The sequence below is a fragment of the Bos grunniens genome, chromosome 18, assembly GCF_055505025.1.
Source record: "Bos grunniens cultivar Pamir isolate PY7600 chromosome 18, Bosgru_T2T1.0, whole genome shotgun sequence".
Classification (NCBI taxonomy): Eukaryota; Metazoa; Chordata; class Mammalia; order Artiodactyla; family Bovidae; genus Bos; species Bos grunniens.
This window is the reverse complement of record NC_141182.1, coordinates 32,965,197-32,986,319: the sequence shown is the minus strand read 5'-3', so window position 1 is coordinate 32,986,319 and position 21,123 is coordinate 32,965,197. Positions and strand designations below refer to the sequence as shown.

The 21,123-nt window shown below is 46.9% G+C and overlaps 1 protein-coding gene across 1 annotated transcript in view; it reads left to right on the top strand.

The window, feature by feature from the left end:
- Positions 1–12,744: 12,744 nt before the first annotated feature.
- The window catches only part of CDH11 (cadherin 11), a 155,143-nt gene continuing 146,764 nt past the window's right edge, over positions 12,745–21,123 (top strand). The window contains exon 1 of the mRNA XM_086349559.1: positions 12,745–12,937. The gene's annotated coding sequence lies outside the window, so the exon portion shown is untranslated. The remainder of the gene's footprint in view (positions 12,938–21,123) is intronic.

Here is a 21,123-nt window from a genome sequence, read left to right as displayed (position 1 = left end):
TACAGATGTTATTACCATTTTATAGATGAGGAAAATGAGGGTCATGGAGAAAAAGATCTGCCAACAGTGAGTAAGGGTTACAGATAGGATTCAGACTAAGGCAGCTCCATGTCTAAGTGCATTGTCTGTGTCGTGGAATTCTGCTCCTCCCCTGCCAGCAACAGACAAGGAGATGAGTAATGGCATGGACACTTAAGGTGAGAAAGTGAACAGGTAAAAATCTCTGGAGGCCATGAACAACAAGGGATTGTTGACAAACGGCCCTGAGTGGCAGCAGCAGGGGAGCTGGATAAGCTTTGCCCTGAGCTCTGGAGTGGACTGAATGCCCCTGAGTGCCCTCTAGCCATTACTGCTGCTCTGCGTCCTATATCACCTGTGTCTCAGGACAGGACTCTTGACTGACACAGAATTACTATAAAAATATTTTTTGGACATACTTTTGAAAAACCGTGCCTAGAGTGAACGTATGCAGAAATTATGGGCTTTTAGAGGGAAACATCCCAGGGACGGGGGAGCCTGGTGGGCTGCCTTCTATGGGGTCGCACAGAGTCGGACACGATTGAAGCGACTTAGCAGCAGCAGCAGCAGCAGAGGGAAACAGAAATGTAGAAGTCTTTGGGCCAAACCCCTCCTTTGAGACGAGAGGTGGCTCAGAGCAGGGCAAGCATTTGTCCAAAGTCCGAGTCTGGTCAGAGCTAAGGAGTCTCTCTTTTTAACTGGTTAACCATCAGGTGACACTGTCTTCCTGACCCAGGAGGGTATTTGTGGGTACTGGAAGGTGAGCAGCCTACTGTCCAAAATGGTCTCATAAAGCTGCAGCTTGGGGCACCTTACCTCCTACCTGTTCCCAAACTCACACACCTGGTCATTCTCCAGACTCTTTCTGGTCAATAATAAGCACCTTTATCCAACTGCTTGAGTTAGTCTCATGAGAATGACTCATGGGAGTTGTCTCACCCACCACAACCAATTCAACACAAAGCCCTGCTTCCAATCCAAAACACACCTAGAACTTGCACCATGGCCTTAGTCCAAGCCAGCAGCCCCTGTCTACAGGTAAACTGCAACAATCTGGATGCATCCATTCTTTATTTTTCTATACTGAAACATAGTTGACTTACAATATTATACTAGCTTCAGGTGTAACAACATAACAAGTCAACATTTTTATAGATTATGTTTCATATAAAGCTATTATAAAACATTGGCTGTATTTGCTGTGTGGCACAGTATATTCTGGTACTTACTTAATTTAAACCTAGTAGTGTGTACTTGTAAGTCCCCTCCTCTAGCTTGCCCCTTCCCCTACTCCTTTCTCCGCTGATAACCACTAGTTTGCGCTCTGCATCTAGGAGTCTGTTTCTGTTTTTTTATGTTCATTTCTTTTCTTTTGTTTAGATTCCACATATAAGTGAAAACATACAGTACTTGTCTTCTCTAACTTATTTTACTAAGCATAATCATCTCTGGCCCATCCATGGGAAAGTGGCAAAATTTCATTATTTTTTATGGCTGAGTAATATTTCATGTGTGTGTGTGTGTGTGTGTGTGTGTGTGTACATCTCACATCTTCTTTATTCATTAACCTATCAATGGACACAAGTTGCTTCCATACCCTGGCTACTGTATGTAATGGTATGAACATGGGGGTTCACATGAAAAGAACCTCAACATTACTAATCATCAGGGAAATGCAAATGAGATATCACCTCATATCTGTCAGAATGACTTTCAACAAAAAGACAGACACAAAAAGTGGTAACAAACATGTGGAGAAAAGGGAACCCTTGTGCACTGTGGTGGGAATGTGAACTGGACCCCCCACCATGGAAAACAGTATGGCGCTTGCTCAAAATATTAACAATGGAATTATGATATGACCATGAGATCAGATCAGTCGCTCAGTTGTGTCCGACTCTTTGCGACCCCATGAATCGCAGCACGCCAGGCCTCCCCATCCATCACCAACTCCCGGAGTTCACTCAGACTCATGTCCATCGAGTCAGTGATGCCATCCAGCCATCTCATCCTCTGTCGTCCCCTTCTCCTCTTGCCCCCAATCCCTCCCAGCATCAGAGTCTTTTCCAGTGAGTCAACTCTTCGCATGAGGTGGCCAAAGTACTAGAGTTTCAGCTTTAGCATCATTCTTTCCAAAGAAATTCCAGGGCTGATCTCCTTCAGAATGGACTGGTTGGATCTCCTTGCAGTCCAAGGGACTCTCAAGAGTCTTCTCCAACACCACAGTTCAAAAGCATCAATTCTTCAGCGCTCAGCTTTCTTCACAGTCCAACTCTCACATCCATACATGACCACAGGAAAAACCATAGCCTTGACTAGACGAACCTTTGTTGGCAAAGTAATGTCTCTGCTTTTGAATATGCTATCTAGGTTGGTCATAACTTTCCTTCCAAGGAGTAAGCGTCATTTAATTTCATGGCTGCAGTCACCATCTGCAATACGATCCAGCAATTCCACTCTTGGATATATATCCAAAGAAAATGAAAACATTAATTTGAAAAGACCCATGCATCCCCTCTGTCTCTCATCCACTAGCAGCCAAAATGCTCTTCATTAACTAATACAACAGATCACCTCTACTTAAGTAAAAACAAATCAACAACTGCCCAGTGCATTTGAGATACAATTCAGGATTCTTTCCCTGTCCTGCAACACCCTGGGTAATCTATCTCTGTATTTCCTCAAAGCTCATTAAACATCAGTTTTACAGATATTTTTTAGGTCCTCAAAACCTCCAAATTCCATCTTGTTTCAATGCCCTTCTGTAGTCTATGCCTTCCAGTAACAGTATCTCCCTACAATAATCCTAACTAGCCCGTCTGCATATTTTAATTCTCAGCTTGAAAAGAATACCATTAAGAAGGCCTCCACTCACCTCTCTTTCCCACCTCTCCCATATAAATTAGTTCCCAGTTATATTCTCTTGTAGACTCTGAGCAATTAAATCACATTTAATTATTCATCTATTAAAAAACAATTTGACTTTGAGTAAGTGGTTCAATTTTCCAAGCTTCCCTGTTCTTACCTCTAAAATGGGCATAAGAATACTTACTCTGAAGAACAGTTGTAAAGACTGAAATTAAAGTACTTAATAAGCATTGAATGAATAGGAATGCAAACTAGTACAGCCACTACGGAGAACAGTGTAGAGATTCCTTAAAAAACTGGAAATAGAATTGCCATATGACCCAGCAATCCCACTGCTGGGCATACACACCAAGGAAACCAGAATTGAAAGAGACACGTGTACCCCAATGTTCATTGCAGCACTGTTTACAGTAGCTAGGACATGGAAGCAACCTAGATGTCCATCAGCAGACGAATGGATAAGAAAGCTGTGGTACATATACACAATGGAGTATTGCTGCTGCTGCTACTGCTAAGTCGCTTCAGTCGTGTCCGACTCTGTGCGACCCCATAGACGGCAGCCAACCAGGCTCCCCCGTCCCTGGGATTCTCCAGGCAAGAACACTGGAGTGGGTTGCCATTTCCTTCTCCAATGCATGAAAGTGAAAAGTGAAAGTGAAGTCACTCAGTTGTGTCCGACTCTATCCAACCCATGGACTGCAGCCTACCAGGCTTCTCCGTCCATGGGATTTTCCAGGCAAGAGTACTGGAGTGGGGTGCCATTGCCTTCTCCACAATGGAGTATTACTCAGCCATTAAAAAGAATACATTTGAATCAGTTCTAATGAGGTGGATGAAACTGGAGCCTATTATACAGAGTGAAGTAAGCCAGAAAGAAAAATACCAATACAGTATACTAATACATATATGTGGAATTTAGAAAGATGGTAACGATACCCTGTATGAGAGACAGCAAAAGAGACACAGATGTATAGAACAGTCTTTTGGACTCTGTGGGAGGGAGGGGGGATGATTTGGGAGAATGGCATTGAAACATGTATAATATCATATATGAAACGAATCGCCAGTCCAGGTTCGATGCAGGATACAGGATGCTTGGGGCTGGTGCACTGGGATAACCCAGAGGGATGGTACGGGGAAGGAGGTGGGAGGGGGGTTCAGGATTGGGAACACGTGTACACCTGTGGCGGATTCATGGTGATGTATGGCAAAACCAATACAATATTGTAAAGTAATTAGCCTCTAATTAAAATAAATAAATTTAAATTAAAAAAAGTTTATTCTTTAATTCTACCCCTGCCCAGAACAATACTCTTTGCAATGGGGAATCCATCATGGCTTAAGACCCAGGACTAAAGTGACTGTCAATCAGAATAGAGAAACTTCTCTGATATAGTGTTTCCAAGAAGAAGGCTCTTGAGCCACCTGAATAAAATACTGCCTTCTATTGTGACCCACCTGTGCTCTACAGAAACATCACTATTATCTCTGAGCCACCAGAGGGGCAACTGAATAGGGAAGGGGAAAAGCACACAACAAGGAGCTAAAGTACTGACATACTCACAGTCTGTGCTGCGTACATTCATCTATCTTAAGCCGAGGACACTCGAGAAGGTTTTTTTAAGCCTTCTCCATTTAAGGATCATTTCTGCCTTCCCCTTTGCAGCACTGATAGCCAACATTTCAACGTTCATGCAAATTGGAACCCAGAACTCTCAAATTCTGTAGCCTAAACCAACCTTAGACTGTTTGCAAAGCCAGCTGATTTGCAAAGTACCAATCTTGAGAACACTTCCAGGGATTCTCCAGGAGCACAAACTTATTTAAATGCACCTATTCACAAGCTTAAAAAGTAATGTAAATGTATGCACATACAAACATTGAAATAGCCCTCTGTGAGGAGTTTTAATAAACCACTCTCTTTGTCCACACAACAAACAAACCAGAATTAGAAATCAGAATCAGAACCATCATTATGCATACCTGCAATTCATTTTAAGAAATTCATATGTTCTAGAAAAGGTGTTTGCACACCACTATTTTGTACATTGGATTATATTTTTAAAATCGCTAAATGAGGAAGCTATTTTAACTAGCTTTCAAATGAAACCTTTGGTAAACTGAAGAATCATTTTGTAGTGTGAATAATTGGCATCATTACATTCGTTTTGTAAATAAGGGACACTTGCACCACGTTTAGATTCAAGCAGATGATTCATTTGCTCTTGGTTTGGGGATTCATCCGTTCCGTTAGCATTTTTCATCCATACATTATTCATGTGTTCATTCTGCAAATATTTACTGAGTGCTTACCATATGTCTGGCACAGTATTAGATGCTCCAGATACAGGACTGAACAAGAGAGAACGAGAGAGGAGTGAACAAGTACTTTGCCCTTCCAAAGAAGTTTGTCTCCTAGTGGAGCAAGATAGCCAATAAAACAGGTAAATTAAAATGTGTCATATGATGTGAAGTAAATAAGTATGTTATAAACAAGAATAAAGCAGTCTAAAGGGATAAAATGTGGGTAGCCTACAATGGATTAGACTACAGAATGGGTGCTTCTGCTGATAAGACAGGCAGGTAAATCCTGAGTAAACAGGCAAAATGAGGGAGCAAACCATGGAAAGGGGTCAGGGTGCTTCAGGCAGAGGAAATGTAAGTGTCTTGAATCTGAAGTACAACTGACTTTGAACAAGAAAATGAGTGTGTCTTGATTGATCAAGGCAGAGACTGGTAGATGAGCAAAATAGTTGAGGACTGGCTCAGGCTGCACCCTCTAGGCTGCGGCATAGAGGCAGGAATGGGGCCACTATTCTCAGCATGAGTAGGGGCAGAGGACAAATGACACTCAGAATCCACAGATTTCTGCCCATGATGGAAAACTGTGGTTTTTCCAAATGGATCAACATACTTATGTCATCTCTTATTCTCCTTCTTCCTCTTGTCTTTTCTCCACTTCTATTGACCTTCCCTTCCTCTTTCTCTTACTTCCTCTCACTCTTTCATCTTTTACCCTTTCATAAAAGTATTTTTTGTGCACCTATTGTGTTCCAGGCACTGTGCCTAGGGATCCAATGGATGTCCTCTGTCTTGGGTGTAGAGCCAAGATCGTCTCTCTCTTCCCCCAACCCCCCCAAAGATGTCGATTAGACTCTGCTGCCTGAGCTCCTCCACTGAAAGGGCAAGGCTGCGAGTCAAACATACAGAGGTTGGACTTCCATTACTTATCAGTTGCATTTATATTGAGCAATGTATGTAATTTCCTTGCCTCAATTCTCTCATCTGTAAAATAAGGATAATAATACATACTTTGAAGGAATGTTTTGAGAATTTCTAGTTTTATATATAAGTGGGTGATTAATATTTTACATTATTATTTCTGCTTGCTTTCTTCCTTTCCAACTTGAACCTCAGAATAAAGGGGACATAATCCCATGGATGGAGGAGCCTGGTAGGCTGCAGTCCATGGGGTCTCTAAGAGTCAGACAGGACTGAGCAACTTCACTTTCACTTTTCACTTTCATGCATTGGAGAAGGAAATGGCAACCCACTCCAGTATTCTTGCCTGGAGAATCCCAGGGACCGAGGAGCTGGTGGGCTGCCGTCTATGGGGTAGCACAGAGTTGGACACGACTGAAGCGACTTAGCAGCAGCAGCAGTGACGACAGTTTGGTAGGATACTGCAATCTACTTCTGATTTTCTGTCTCCTCTAATGTTGTATTCTGTAGAGGAGATATTCTGTCTCCTCTAGACTACTGTATTCGTTATTATAGAATATAACCCACGGGCCCTGACAACCCAAGATGTCCCAGGATGGTGGCATGATGGAAATCTGGTTTTACTTACAGGAGAGGGCATTAATACTCCAACTCTTTACCTTTCTTTGAATTGAGACTCTTTTATGCAACTTCTCAAATTTCTTCCATTAAAAAATCAGATTATATTTCTCCACCCCTTTGCTTTCAGTGGGGCCAAATGGTGTGCTTAGGCCAACAAAATGAGACAGAAAAGATAGTTTCCAGTTTTAAGCCTATACCTCAAGACATTATGCATAATTCTGCTTGATGTCTTGTGCAGTTGCCATCGCCAGGAGAGTACGCCCAAGATAGCGCCAAGAAGGAGGATGAGAAACACAGGAAGCTGAGTAGAGTTGCCACAGCTCAGCCCAATCTAGACCAGGCAACCCCAGCCAACCCACAGATGTAAGAAAATATATAATTGTTATTTTAAGCCACTGAATGCTGGGGTCATTCATACTCTAATATTTGACTGATAGACTGGCCTTAGTAAACAATATTGCTTAACATTATCAATTAATCAAATATATTGATCGGATTTTTAATGCACTAGATGCTGGGGATATAAACAAAACCGAAAACTATCATACCTGCCCTGAGGGAACTTACAGTCTAGTTGAGAGGGAAAGAAAAAGAAGCACTGCTAACAGAGTTAAAGAGGGTCTGTTTGAGACAGAGAATGCCTGGTCAGGGCTTAGCCCGAGATGACTGTCTGACTGCTCCTAGTGGCAGAAAGGGGAATTGCATTTAAGAGATGTAGGCAGGTTCTTCACCATCTGTGGCTTCCCTGGCGCCACCAGGGAAGTGAAGTGAAGTGAAGTCGCTCAGTCATGTCCGACTCTTTGCGACCCCAGTCGCTCAGTCATGTCCGACTCTTTGCGACCCCGTGGACTGTAGCCTATCAGGCTCCTCCGTCCATGGGATTTTCCAGGCAAGAGTGCTGGAGTAGATTGCCATTTCCTTCTCTAGAGGATCTTCCCGACCTAGGAATCGAACCTGGGTCTCCCGCATTGCGGGCAGATGCTTTACCGTCTGAGCCACCAGGGAAGCCCCTTTTAATTTTCACGTGCTGTGCTCTGCTAAGCTGCTTAGTCTTGTCTAAGTCTTTGCGACCCCATGAGCTGAAGCCCACTAGGCTCCTCTGTCCATGGGGATTCTCAATAGTCTGACTTTCAGCACTGAAAGGGTCCTCCTCAGAACTTACGTTGGGTAAGTTCTCATTCACATCTATGGAAACTAAGGCTCAGACTAAGAGAATGATTTACCCAAGGTAATTCAGTGAATTTGCAGATCTAGGACATGAATCCAGGGCCTGTGCCCCCAAGGTTGGCACATCTGATCTATATGACCCATGACAGGCCTCACAGTGTCAGTAAATTCTGAACTGCTAAATATTCTTGACCAAAAGTTTTATTATTAGTATCATTTATGATAAGATGAAACTCCACATTGTTATAATTCATAACTATATAACTCCACATGTTATAATTCATAACATGACTTCTTTCTTGCCCAAGTGATTTAAGGTGTGATAATAATCAGACCTCGTAATTAATAATAATAATTAATAACTTCCATCTATTGAGCCCCTGCTTGAAGCACAGTGCTCACTGCTGTAGGTATATGGGCACATTTAATCCCTGCAACAATCCAGGCACAGATACCAAACCCTATTTTATGGAACTGTAAACTGAATCTCACAGAAACTTACTAGAAAGCAGCAAAACCAAGAATCAGACTCAGATCCAAGGCCTGCAGTCTCCCCACCTATCTCTGTGGGCTCAGCTGTGAGAATCTCCATCTGAAACATTGGGTTCGGAAAAGGCATACCTGAAAAATTTTCCTCAGCATACTCCCTCTGCCTGGGGAAGGCATAATGGGAGCCTACCACAAGGTGATAACGCCATCTCCCTATTTGGATCTTGCCTCTCTTTTTATACCATTTACCAAAGGCTGTCTCTAGAGCAGGAAGCTTTGAGAAGGCCTAGGGTAGCCTAGGGCTTCTAAGTGAAAACAAGGAACTGACTCAGCAGGGTCTGGCTATCTTCAGAGTCTGAGGACAGACACATCAAAGGGACGACAGCCTGGTACCTTTGATGAAGGAACCAACAGGAAATTATCAGCTTCTTGCTGACAAGGACAAAGACAAGAAAAGGCCCATTTGAGCCTCATCTCTGTCTGGATTGGAAGAGTCAGGAAGCAGAGGGGACTGTTTAATCCTGCCTCCAGAGCAACTATGAACCCTGGCTTCCTCCCGTGTAGAACAAGGTGAAGGAAAGGTGAGGCAAGTTAAGATAAACACCCAAACTTTCGGCTGCCTGGATGAACCGAACCTTTTAATTTAAACTGTCAAAAAAGAGGTTTTTTTTGTTTTTTTTTTTCTCTTTTCCTTTTTTAATCCAAACTGTAATCACACAATACTCCACCCAAGAGCTTGATATGGATTTCTAAGACAGAACCTAACATAGTCATAAAAAAATCCCCTCGGAAATGTGCACTTTGTACTGTGCCTATGTGTAGGTGTGTTTAAAATGTCACGAACTGGAATGCCTAACTCTGGTTCTCAGGAATTAATCACTTAAGAGTGAAAGGGGGGAATTAACTTGCTTTAACACTTATAAGATTCTCCAAAGCATTTGCCAAAATAGAACTTGCTGAATAGAAGCATGGTTATCTTTCCACAAGAACTAGCTTTTTTTTTTTTTTTTTTTTTACATTTCTCTAGAAAACTGCCTTGCAAAAAGTTTCCCCCTGGGGCTCAGCTGCAGGTCATAGATACTCTGGGAATAAAGGTGTAAAATAAAATTTTTGCCTTTTTTTTTGATTGTGACTCAATGAATTTTAGTAAATGTATAGATTTGTGCAACCATCATCATCATCCAATTTTAGAACATTTTCATCATCCAACACAGTTCCCTCAAGCCCATTTTCATCAATTTTTATTCACACCCTTGGGACAACCACTGATCTGCTTTCTGTCTCTATTATAAATTTTCCTTTTTGGAACATTTCATATAAATGGAATCAGAAAATATAGGGTTTCCGCCTCTGGCTCTTCACATGTTTTTTAGGTTCATTCATGTTGTAACATGCACCTGTATTTATTTTCTTTTTAATGCCAAATACTATTCCATTATATGGATATACCACATTTTATTTATTCACTCACTAGTACATGGACACTTGGACAGTTTCCAGCTTTGGGCTATAATGGCTAATTCTGCTATTCAGGTACATGTGTGTGGACTGACATCAGTTTCTAGTTGTCTTAAGTAGATACCCAGGCATAAAACTGCTGGTTTGCGCAAAGGAATACTGACAGCCCTTATACACGGAGTTCCGTCTGATTCAGGTGTGCAATGTCAGTAAAAATCTACCAACCGATTTTTAACATACTTTTTAAAACCCAATATGTGATCATTCACAGAAGAGTCCGAAACCTCTGTGGCACCAGGGGCCGTTTTACGGAACACATATTTCCACGGCGGGGGGCGGGGTCAGCGAGAGCAGGGACTGGCTGGTTATGCCAGAGATGGGGAGCAACTGTGAAGTGGCAGGTGAAGCTTGGTTCTCTCCCCAGTCCCAGTCAGCTGCTCACCTCTTGTTCTGCTGCCTGGTTCCTAACAGGCCATGGACCATGGGACCCCTGGTCTAAAAAAAAAAATCTCACCACCACCACCACCAAACTGCTGTCGCTTGACGAATTCTGAAACAAAGGCAAAGGATATATTCTGGATAACGTCAGGTCACATGCGACGAGGCCCATCCTTGGTTGTACCTCCAAAATGGAAATAATGACTTTTCTCACGGATCAAGTCATATCCTAACCATCGTGAATGATCCTCGACATTTTTGTATACCTGCAATTAGACCGAAGAGTCCTTCACATTCCCTTCCTGTTCCCACTTACACTTGCGTGGAAAGCCTGAGAAAATTCAGACCACAGTCAGGAGACAAAGAGCTAAACGCACGTTATCTCTGAGGGAGAGCAGGCCCCCCTTCCCTCCTGCCCTGGAACTGAGAACCCGCATCACCGTGCTCTGCCCCGTTAGAGGGTGGGGACCTTGGCCGAGGCCTAGGAGACATTCCAGGTTTTAGGGCTTAGAACGCAGAAGTGGAAGGTGAACAGACAGGACCAGAGACGCTAAGACAGGACGCAGGTAGGGTGTGGAAGGGGCTCCGTGGGGTAAGGGACCAACCTGAGGAGGGAGAAGAGACAGGCACCGCGGCCCGCTACTGCGCTCCCGGAAAGCGTTCCGCCTCCTCAGCCTCACGCGGGCCTCGCGTGGGCACCTGTGCGGCGAGAGTGAGTACCTGGCGCCCTGAGCCCTGTCTCCTTGCAACCTTCGGGAAGTAAAGGGGAGGGGGGTGCACTTAAGAGCAAAAGAAATGAGAAATGGCAAACTCAGCGGCCTCACCCCCAGCCCAGGAACCAGCAGTTTAAGGGCCACCGGGATACGGAGAGCGAAGGACTCGGCAGCTCTGCCCTGGACGCGGGCGGGGGCGGCCTCCGGCGCCTCGGGAATCCCGGAATCGCCGAGGAGCCCGCGGGCGCCCGGGGGGCGAGGGCGTGGTACCGGATGGCCCCGCCCCGCCGCCAGCCCCCGCGCGCATCCCGGGCGCCGCGTGCGAACGCCGAGGCTCCTTGTGCTACGCGGACTCGGGAGCCCAGGGCGAGGAGCCCGGGGGCGGGCTTTGGTCGCCCCCCTCGGTCCCGCCACCTCTCCAATTCAGTTCCCCGTTCGCGCGCTGTCCGAGGCGCTCTCTTCCTTTTTCGACCTCTTTTAATATTAATTCCTCGGCCCGACTGCACCCCTCTCGCCCCCTCCCTCTTCTTGGAGAGCCCGTCACTCCTTTTCGGTCCTCATCGTTGTCCCTCCTGGGATTCCACTTTTGCTGCTTCATCTTCCCTCCACCTCAGCTTTTTCTGCCACCTCCCACTCGAGAAACTTGCTCCGGCCAGGGGTCCCCCTCCGGTCACAGTTGTCCCCCTTCCTCCCTAGGGACGGCAGCGTGTGCGGGTCCCAATACCGTTCCCCGAGGCACGAGCGCCCCGCCCAGTCCCTGGCGTGATTCCGAAGCCCAGGCCCGGCCAACGTTTTCTCCCGGCGACTCCACAAGGGCAGGAAGCAGGCCCGGGGCCCCTTCTTCCAAGGCGTCTTCTTAGAGGGGTATAGGGCAGGACTCAGGAAGGATGCGGGCACTGAATCCTTAGGCCGGGTCTCCCGCAGAACCGCACTCTCCACGGAGCCTGGGGTGGGGGGCGCAGCGAAGGGGCCTGAGGCAACAAGTGACCCATCGTGCGGGCGGGGGCCGGGCCGACCCTGGTTAAGCGATCCTGGCCCCCTCCCCGGCCCCGTTACCCTTACGCACACTAGGCTTTGGAGATGGGTAGCGGGAGGGAGACCTGGGAGAGAAGGAGACGTGGCTCTTCCCGAGTCCAAAGTCTCCCTCCTCCAGGTTTCACCATCCGCACCCTTAGCAGAGTTTGCTAGGGATGGAGAGAGGGGGCAGGGCAGAAGCCGCCGACGTGGAGGGATCTTTGGAACGTGGGGTGGTGGAGTGAGGAGGAACAGTTCCCGATTGCCTACCCGACTTGGGCGATGCTTTTCCCCCTACCCACCACCCAAGCCTCCTGGGCCAGGGCCCAGCCTGACCAGCTGGAGCGGATTTGGGCGAAGGAGGAAAGAGGGGCCCCGGCGCCCTCCCCAGCTTTCCTCTGCCGCCCTCCCTGATTGGCTGTGCGTCCCTGGAGCCCAACTTCAGCCGCTCCAGACTCCATCTGAGACCCAGGGGATCCGGAGTGCGGCGACCCAGAGCGGGGTAGGGGGGTGGCCACGAATCCCCGGGCTGACATCCCGGGGGTCCCTGGGGGGAGGGGCGCGGACGGGCCTGCCCCCGCAGCCTCCGCGAGGCCGAGCTAGCCGCGTCTTGCGGCCTCAGCTCCTCTCCGCCCCCCCGCCCTTTCCTTCCCTCCCAGCGGCGGCCTCCCTCCTTCTCCGCCCCCCCCCCCCTCGCCCGCCCGCCACCTCCCCCCGGTTTCTCATTCCTGCCACTAGCGCGCTCGGCGGCTCATTCCGCGGCCGCCGCCAGCCGAGGGGAGCGTCGCGAGCAGATGCCGCGGGGGCCGCTCGCAGCCGCCGCCGACTTGTGAATGGGACCCGGACACGGGCCGGGGCTGACATCGCTGCGCTCGCCTTGCGCCAGGGACCGACGGCCGGCATCCCGCGCCCACCCTCCGGGGCCCCAGGTGAGGCGCGCCGCCAGTGCCTTCCTCTCGCCTGGATGGGGCTTCTTTGGGGTGGGTGCGGGGGGGGCTCGTCTCTGGATGAGAATGTCTGGAGAGCGGGGTGGGGGGTGGAGGACTGACTCGACAAGGTTTCACAAATGCTAAGCGGACTGGGGAGGGCGGAGGTTAAGAGAAGATTTGTTTAAAAATCGAAAAGGAAGAAGGGAGCCAGTTGTGGGCGCGGGCAGCTCAGGGGACAGAGGCGCCAGATGTGCGCTCCAGTCTCTCCCCGCAGCTCCGGTCTCTGAGCGGGTCTGCGCCGAGGCCTCGAGAGAGGGGCTTTACACCCGGCTGGAGCTGGAAGCTGCAGAGCTGCGCCCCGGACGCGCCGACCGCCCCCGGTCAGGTCTCCCGGGGAAAGTCGCCCCCAGCGCGGTGCCCGCCCGCCCTCCCGCCGGCGCTGCGCCTCTTTCCGAAAGCGACGACGTGACCGTGCTCTGCAGGGTCCCTACCCCTTCCTCCTCTATCCCGACCGGGCGCTCCCGGGGACTCAGTTCCTCCATCGAGATCGCCGGGGAAGCCCCGGAAAACGGCAGGAACCCAGCTCGGGTCGGCGATTTCCCCGCACTTTCAGAGCGTGGGTTTGGGTCCGCTGACTGCGGCTCGGGGGGGCTGCTGACTGCGGTGCGCGCTCCAGCCTTCAAGCCAGAGTGTCTTCGGGGGTCTCCGGGGGAAGTGTGTCAGCTCCCGCCAGCTTCAGGGGCGATACGTGAGCGGCTCAGACTCGGGCTCGCTCTGGCTGAGGCTTGGCGCAGCCTGCCCAGGTCAACGTTAACTTTGCGAAGCGAGCCTTCCCCGCAGCCTGCGCCTCCTCCCGAAGTGCGCCGAGCCTTTCCAGCTCCGCGCGCATGGCCTCCCTCCCGCATCTTTGCCCCGAACCCTAGCGGCGAGTGAGGAGCCTGGAGAAACCCGCAGGATGTGGGGGCGGCGAGGAGACCAACCCTCTCCCCCTACACCCGGGTGTAGCTATAGGAGGCCCGCCTGGTGCTGTGAAGAAAAGAGTCCCCAGAGAAAGTGGGGTCAGAGAGCGTCACCTCCCCACCTCCCGGGTCGCGCTTCTTCATCCCTTTCTTGCCAAGGCCTTGTTCCTCGTTTTCTGGGGGTGAGGGTGGAAGTGGGGATGGGGTGGGGTAGGGAGCGGTGGTGTCCGCACGCCTTCTTCTCCCGCGTGAAAGGTTTTCTAAATGCTTGAAAAAGAAAAGCCCTGTTGCTTTGCTGATAATGCAGCAGGGATTTCACGGGCCATCGCACTGCTATTAAGAAATTGCATCTTCTCATCGTTTAATAACGCCACCTCTGCATGGCGACGGGTCGTTCCTAAGGGGTGGGGGTGGAAGGTTGTTTCTAAAACCCTGCTGCATGAAGGTATAGACATGCCTGTAAAGTCTTCCCTCCCTAAACAAATCTTTGTCGGGTGGCTCTGAAATCGTGCCTTGTTTTCCTCTTCCAATCATTCCTATCGTTTTTATATGAGGCAGAGTAAGTTTTCAGTTTAATCACTGGGAAGCCACAATGATTAATCTGGTGAGAGGACACGGGTCGATGTCTTTATCACTTGGGCTTGCGGCAGGCATCGATGATTTTGCGGGGTGTCTGGATTTCCCGGGGAAGGGGACGTAGAAGTGTTCTCAGGAGCGAGGATCCACCAGCATCATCGCATCAGCACATTTGCCACGCGGGGCTCCGAGAGCTAGAGTCTAATACGATGAGAGAGAGGAGAGGAGGCTGACCTTCATTTCATTAATCCTGGAATTCTTTTTCCTACAAATACAGAGATGCAGACAGCAGAATCCAGAAGTAATCTGCCCAAACCCCAGCTGCAGGAGAGCCTGGTCTTAGTCCAGCAGAACAAAGGAATAAAAGTTGCAAAACAAAGAGACAGAGGGTTGGGGCCAAGGCCTGTGGGACCCTGAAGCTCCTGCTCACTGAAGTTCCTTAGTCATGAGCTCTGATTCAAAGTTTCAGAGTTGGCCAGTGGGCCCTAAAATTCAAACCTTTCCGCAAGACTGAAATCCTGCCTAGTACAATGAAATGTGAGTAGTTTTCAAGTACAGACCAAGGAAAAGCATCTGAGAGGACAGGAAAGTTTCCTTGAGTGAGAATTAGCTCTACATGCTGTTTTTGAAACAATGCAAATTAATACATTTAAAATGTCTTGCAGTCACATTTTCTTATTCATAATTATTATTATGATCTTTTTTTCCATGTTGTTTTGGAGTCTGTATAAGTTGGTTATTTTATTACGTAGTTAGGGAAAAACAAAACAACACCTCCCCCCCAACCCTTGGGGGAGGGAACTGCATTGGGAGGACTGAGATAGGATAATCTGTTGAGGCCCAGGCATGTGGGTTTACTCAAACTGAGCTTACTGCTTACTAGAAAAATAGGCTTTGGAAGTAGCTCTAATTGAAGCAGTGGACCATCTTGATAGCACTTCAGAACTTTCATTATGTTCTGCATTCTTATCTGAAGGCTAGACAGTGAAATTACTAGAAATGCAAATTCTGTTTTCAATTAAGATGTAATCTTTTGTTAATTTGAGAATTTTTTTTAAGTTACAACTGTTTTTTTTTTTTTTTTGACCCAGAACTCAAGGTTCCTCTTTGCAGTGGTGGCTGTGGATGTGTGTGTATGTTTGTTCTTGAAAAGGGGTGGGGGCAGGGTTGGAGAGCCATGCCGTGATTTGGGGGAATACGGATCAATTTCATGCTCCTTTAATGCACTTGTCTTCATAATTCATGGTTTTTCTTCCACTTTGAATAGAATTACACGGCTGCTTTGTAAAGATTCTGGTTTGGGGATCCTCATATGGGAAATGCCATGACTTTGACCTCAAAGCTTGATTTACAATGCCAGAGCTACACTCCCTTGAGCCTAGTGTGTCTCAGAACCTTGCCTGTGAACGTCTGTGACTTATGAAGTTGACAGTTAACATAAACTTTGATCTGTGATATTCAAAGCTATTTTCGGAACCATCTAAAGGAGATCTGCAAATCTGATTTTACTCTGCCTTCATTTTCTACACATTTATGTAGGCAGATGTTCCAGAAACATGATCATTTTGTTTATTTTCAATATTGATTTCTTTCACTTTGATCATAGGAATACTTTATCATTAAATAATAATGATAAGACAGTGGTCTAAAGAGTTTAAAAGAGGGTAACCAACCTTTTTTTTTTTTTTTAACTGTCAAATTTGCAGAATAACTACTATCTTGTACATTTTTTTTCCTCACTAGAAAATCTCACTATTGTGTAAATTCACCAGCCAGTGATTAAAGAGACTGAAATGTGCTTGGGATATTTCCCCCCTTATGCAATTGGTCATTGTTTCATACAAAGTTACCTGATACGTCAGGAACCCCTGTCCTAGATTTACCAGCCACTGTAGTTGTCAGTCTTTTTGGTTCAAAGTTATTGCCCCTGAAATATGTAAATGTATTTGGTCCTCTGTGTGTGTGTGTGTGTGTGTGTGTGTGTGTGTGTGTGATTCAAGGGACTAGGGGAAAAACATCAACAGGTCTGGTTAAAAAAAAAGATTTTTTTTAAAAGCTGGAGAAAGTTGGACAAATTCTGTTGTACCAGTATGAGTAACAGTGAGGTTTCCATCAGTATTACTATGATAGCCATCCACAGCCTCCTCTATGGGCAAAGAAGAACTAAAGAAAACACTTGAGGAGGATAATTAGACATCTTCTGCTATAATTTTACCCTGACATTGAGAGCCTTGTGCGTCTCTGGAAATGGGTTCCTTCGCGGAAGATTGCATGTCTGGCCACTAGAGGGCAATGGCGCCCTGCTCCAGCTGTGTGCCTGGGGCCCATCTGCTTTTGAGGGCACCATGAAAAGCAGTTTTGTTACCACCGGCCTTGTCTGCACCTCTCAGGAGAGACCGAATTCAATCTAGCTGTGGTTCAGGCTACTGCTTCAGCAGTTTGTCAGGATTAACATCTTTCTAGTCCGTGGATCCCGTTACCTTCAGTCTCTTCTTCCCACCTTGGAGTTTACTAGAAAGTTGCAAAATCTGAATCTTGAAATCCTCTGAGCAGGAGATGAGGGGGGCTGGACTGTATAATAAACAAGGTCAGTTCTCACTGAGGCAGTGATCTGGAGGGTTTTCTGGTTCTTTTTTTTTTTTTCCTGCAAAAAAAGCATCATTTCAGACTCCGAGGGGGGAGGGAAGGAGTATAAGAAGGGAAATATTAGTGAGATTGCTGTGATAACATTGCCTATTCTTTCAAGAGGTTTTGAAGATGTCTGCAAGGCATTTTTAATTTGCAAAAAAGAACAGCAGTTTGATCTTTGGTAAATACTTTGGGGCATGGAGTTTTAATATAACAGTCAATGTTTTACTATTACCTTTAAACCATTCCTGATATTGCTGTACAAAACCTAACTTTAGCAGAGTAAAATTTAATTCAAGATTGGTCCTCATGCACTGGAGTTTAATCATCTGACTTTTTTTTCCCTCCTCTGTGATATGGAAATTACTGCTTATGATTAAATTGCATATTCCAGGCTGCACAAATTTATATTTGTTACTGTTTGATAGTATCATTATGAATTTAGAAGAAGAATGAGACAAAAAAAAACCCCTGATGCTATATTATAATTAAGAGGAAAGCTCTATTTTAAAAAAATTACTGGCTTAAGTGGATTCTTATTTGTATCTTTCTTTTTTTCTTTAAAACTGAATATAGTCGCCTCCCTGGTGAATCAGCAGTGGAGTTCTTTGCAGCTCTGAGTATGTTGGAATGCATGAGCAGTTGATGAAGGAGGAATCAATGGAAATGGATCATGGGAGGGAGTATTAAGTAACTCAGTTGAAAGTAAGACAAAGTGTTTTGTAAACCAAAGCTCACTTACCGCCCGGACAGTTTATTTAACTTTAAAAAGGAAGGCACTTTTACATTCTAAGTGCTTGTGAATAATGCACGTTTGTTAGAACTGGAGGCAAAATTTCACTGTTATTTGGTTTAATTAGTCGTCTGACTGTTGCAGAGTTCTGAGATGCTTATTGAGATAAAGCATTGTTCTCAGAGTTTCTATGGTCAAGGTTTTTGCTCAGGCGAGAAGCTAGTACGCAGGATGTTAAATGAGATGGGAGTTTAAGAGAGAAGAAAGGAAGAAAGAGGAGCGGGGAGAAAAGAGTGTGGGAGAGACTACGGATGCCCTTTCTCATGGCAGGTCAGGCTCTGGTGTCTCTCTCTTCTTTCCTCTCTTTTTTCACTCATTTAGACCATGCGAGGTGCCGAATCCAGAAAGCTGGCATAAACAGCCCCACAGGCCACGGTAAACAGTGGCCAGAGCCTTATTCTCTTGCCTTCTGGCACTGAATACTTGTCAAAGGATCCTGTGAATAAGCACTGCCTTTTCCTGCCTTTCCCCTGGTTGTTCCAGTTGAAGAAAAACCCTCACTTCCTCCATGAACTTCTTTATTTGCCGGAAATCCTCCTGACACGGTCCTCTGTGCTGGCATGATTTCACAAATTAAGATTACTTCTCCACGTTCACTTTTCCCTGAAGAAAATGTCTTCGGATGCAGCGTCTTCTCCACCACGATGACCACCTGGCTCGGAAACTGGAGCAGTGGAAGCCCTGCCCTGGATTTAGTTTAAGACACACAGAGATCTCTTCTCAGCCGTCATCAGGCTCCACCGGGGGGAGGAGTGGGAGTTCAGAGCAACATCCTGGCCATGGATTCTCAGGAAGAACAAACACGGATGAAGGCCGGGACAGACAGAGCGTATCTAATTACAGTGCATTCACCCCCACCGTGATCTCTGGGTGTGTGTTACCAATTGTCACATACCGAACAGTCAGCCCTATTTCCATCATTCCTGAGGCCTGGACCACCTATTCAGACTCAGAGTTGGTATTGCCGAGCAATCAGGCCAAGATCAGGGTGAGGAGAGTGAGGTAAAGACAGGCAAGTGCAGACTTAGATCCCGACTGTATTTAAAATGTTGGTATTTTGCTCATCATGGAGTTTCTTCCCCTAGTGATCTTGATTTTTGAAATGTTTCCTAAAAATACTATTTATCTTGATTTACTGAGTTTTGGGGGTTTCCCAGGTGGTGCTAGTGGTAAAGAACCTGCCTGCTAAAGCAGGAGACATCAGAGACGCAGGTTTGATCCCTGAATCTGGAAGATGCCCTGGAGGAGGGCATGGTAAGCCACTCCAGTATTCTTGCCTAGAGAATCCCGTGGACAGAGGAGCCTGGTGGGCTACAGTCCATGGGGTTGAAAAGAGTCGGACACGATGAAGTGACTTAGCAGTAACTGCAACTGAGTTTATTGGCACCCCCTTACATTTGGTGCCCACGGACGGAGCCCCACCTGACTCACCCTGGTTCCAGCCATGCCCAGCAGTCTGATTCTTCTCAGTTCCAGCTCCACCGCTTGCAAAGTAGGAACCCAAGACTGAGCTAAGTAACTTCTCTCAGACTCAGCTACCTCATCTGTAAAAATGGACCTAGTCATAATATCCATGTCCTGGCATTGCTATAAAATAACAGAAGAATTGGGTACAATGTCTGGTTCATGAGTTCTCAGTAACTGCTTGAGACTTTTTGTCCTCTGAGAAAGAGACCTGGGCTTCACTTTTATAGACTAACCATAGCAGGTAGAAGTTCTTCCCCATGATTATTTGGCCAAAATCCTGCACTAAACTTTCCCTTTGGCTTGAGGGCCCTCCCAATTAGTGATGAATTGTTTATTAGAACCTGCCTTTTTAAAAAAAAATGTATTTCAGAAGTTTAAGTGATACATCCCTCTTCCATTTAAAATATTCAAGAGGCAGTCAAGATTTTAGAGATAATTATGGCTTTTGAAAAGTGCCTGCCTCCTCGATACCTTTGCATTTTCCCCTGCTAATTTTTACATACGGGCTGCTGTGGAAAGTTGCCCTGAAGTTATATCTTACTGGGAAAGTTGGCTAAGCCTGTGATGTTGAGATATTCATCACAAGGTCTGCCTCTTTTTAAAAGGGACTCATTACTATTCCAGACTAGCTGAAATGATAATTAGTCTCTTGATAAATTGTCACCATTTTCCAGAATATTCCTGTTTGTTTTTCAGGTAAATGTAGTTTGGGGTTTTCAGGAGGATGAGCTGTGACAGTCTGACTCCTGGAAAGACTGCGGCTTGAAGAAGCGCTTGCCCTGTCTGTGGTCTTCCTCAGGCCCAGGCAGAAGCACAGTGATTTGGCATTGGATTAAAGATAACAGGAATCCCTGCCCCCATGTAGCCCTCCATGGCATTCCAGCTGTTCTCACCCCAGTGTCACCATCAGGCTGCAGCTTCCAAAGCTCCTAGTCCTTCTAGGTTGCCCTGCTGTGCTCCATCTGCAGCTTTCCTGTGTCATCTGTCCCTACCCCAGGCCCTCCTGCCTTCCCTCCTGAGTACGTGGCACCATGAGAGCAAGGCACTCGCTGCCTGTGTTTGCCTGGAAAGGGCCACGGGAGAGGGCCACCTTGATGAGATAGGACCGTGCTCCAGATACCTCCTGTATTGTGTGCAGTCGCCCTGTGAGGAAGGTACTGTCATCTCCACTTTACAAATCGGGAGAATGACCCCCAGGAGGATTTGAGACACTCGTCCTAGCTCCGCAGGCTGGAGGAAGCAAAGGCAGGTGTCCAAGCCCGTTCTGACCCCAAGGCCAGCAGCTCCCTGTCATGTGTGACGTGTGTTGCAATCCCGGCCTCCTCGGCTTCCTGGAGAAGAGCAGCGGGACAGAGCTGAGTTGACGGCTCGACCCTGTGCCCCTACAAGCTCCCAGATGTTGTCCATTAAAGGAGCCTCTGAGATCTTACGGTCCAACTCGCCTCTCTGCAGGGTTTCTGCTTGTCATTGATCCTGCAGCTTCCTAAATGTCCTGATGACAGCCCGCTAACGACATCTCAGGAAACCCATGACACCAGAGGCGACTCATTAACTCTGTTCATTAAAATATCCCATCATATAAGGAGCTAAGATATCTTCTGCTGTAACTTTCTCCCAGTAGTCTCTTTGCCCTGCTCCCTGGCACTTTTTCCTTCTGAAAGCCCTACAAATACTGGAAAATGGCATCTGATAACAGTTAAAATCCATCATGTATTGAGCACTAAGCTAGACTCAGGCACTATGCTAAGGACATTCTATGACGT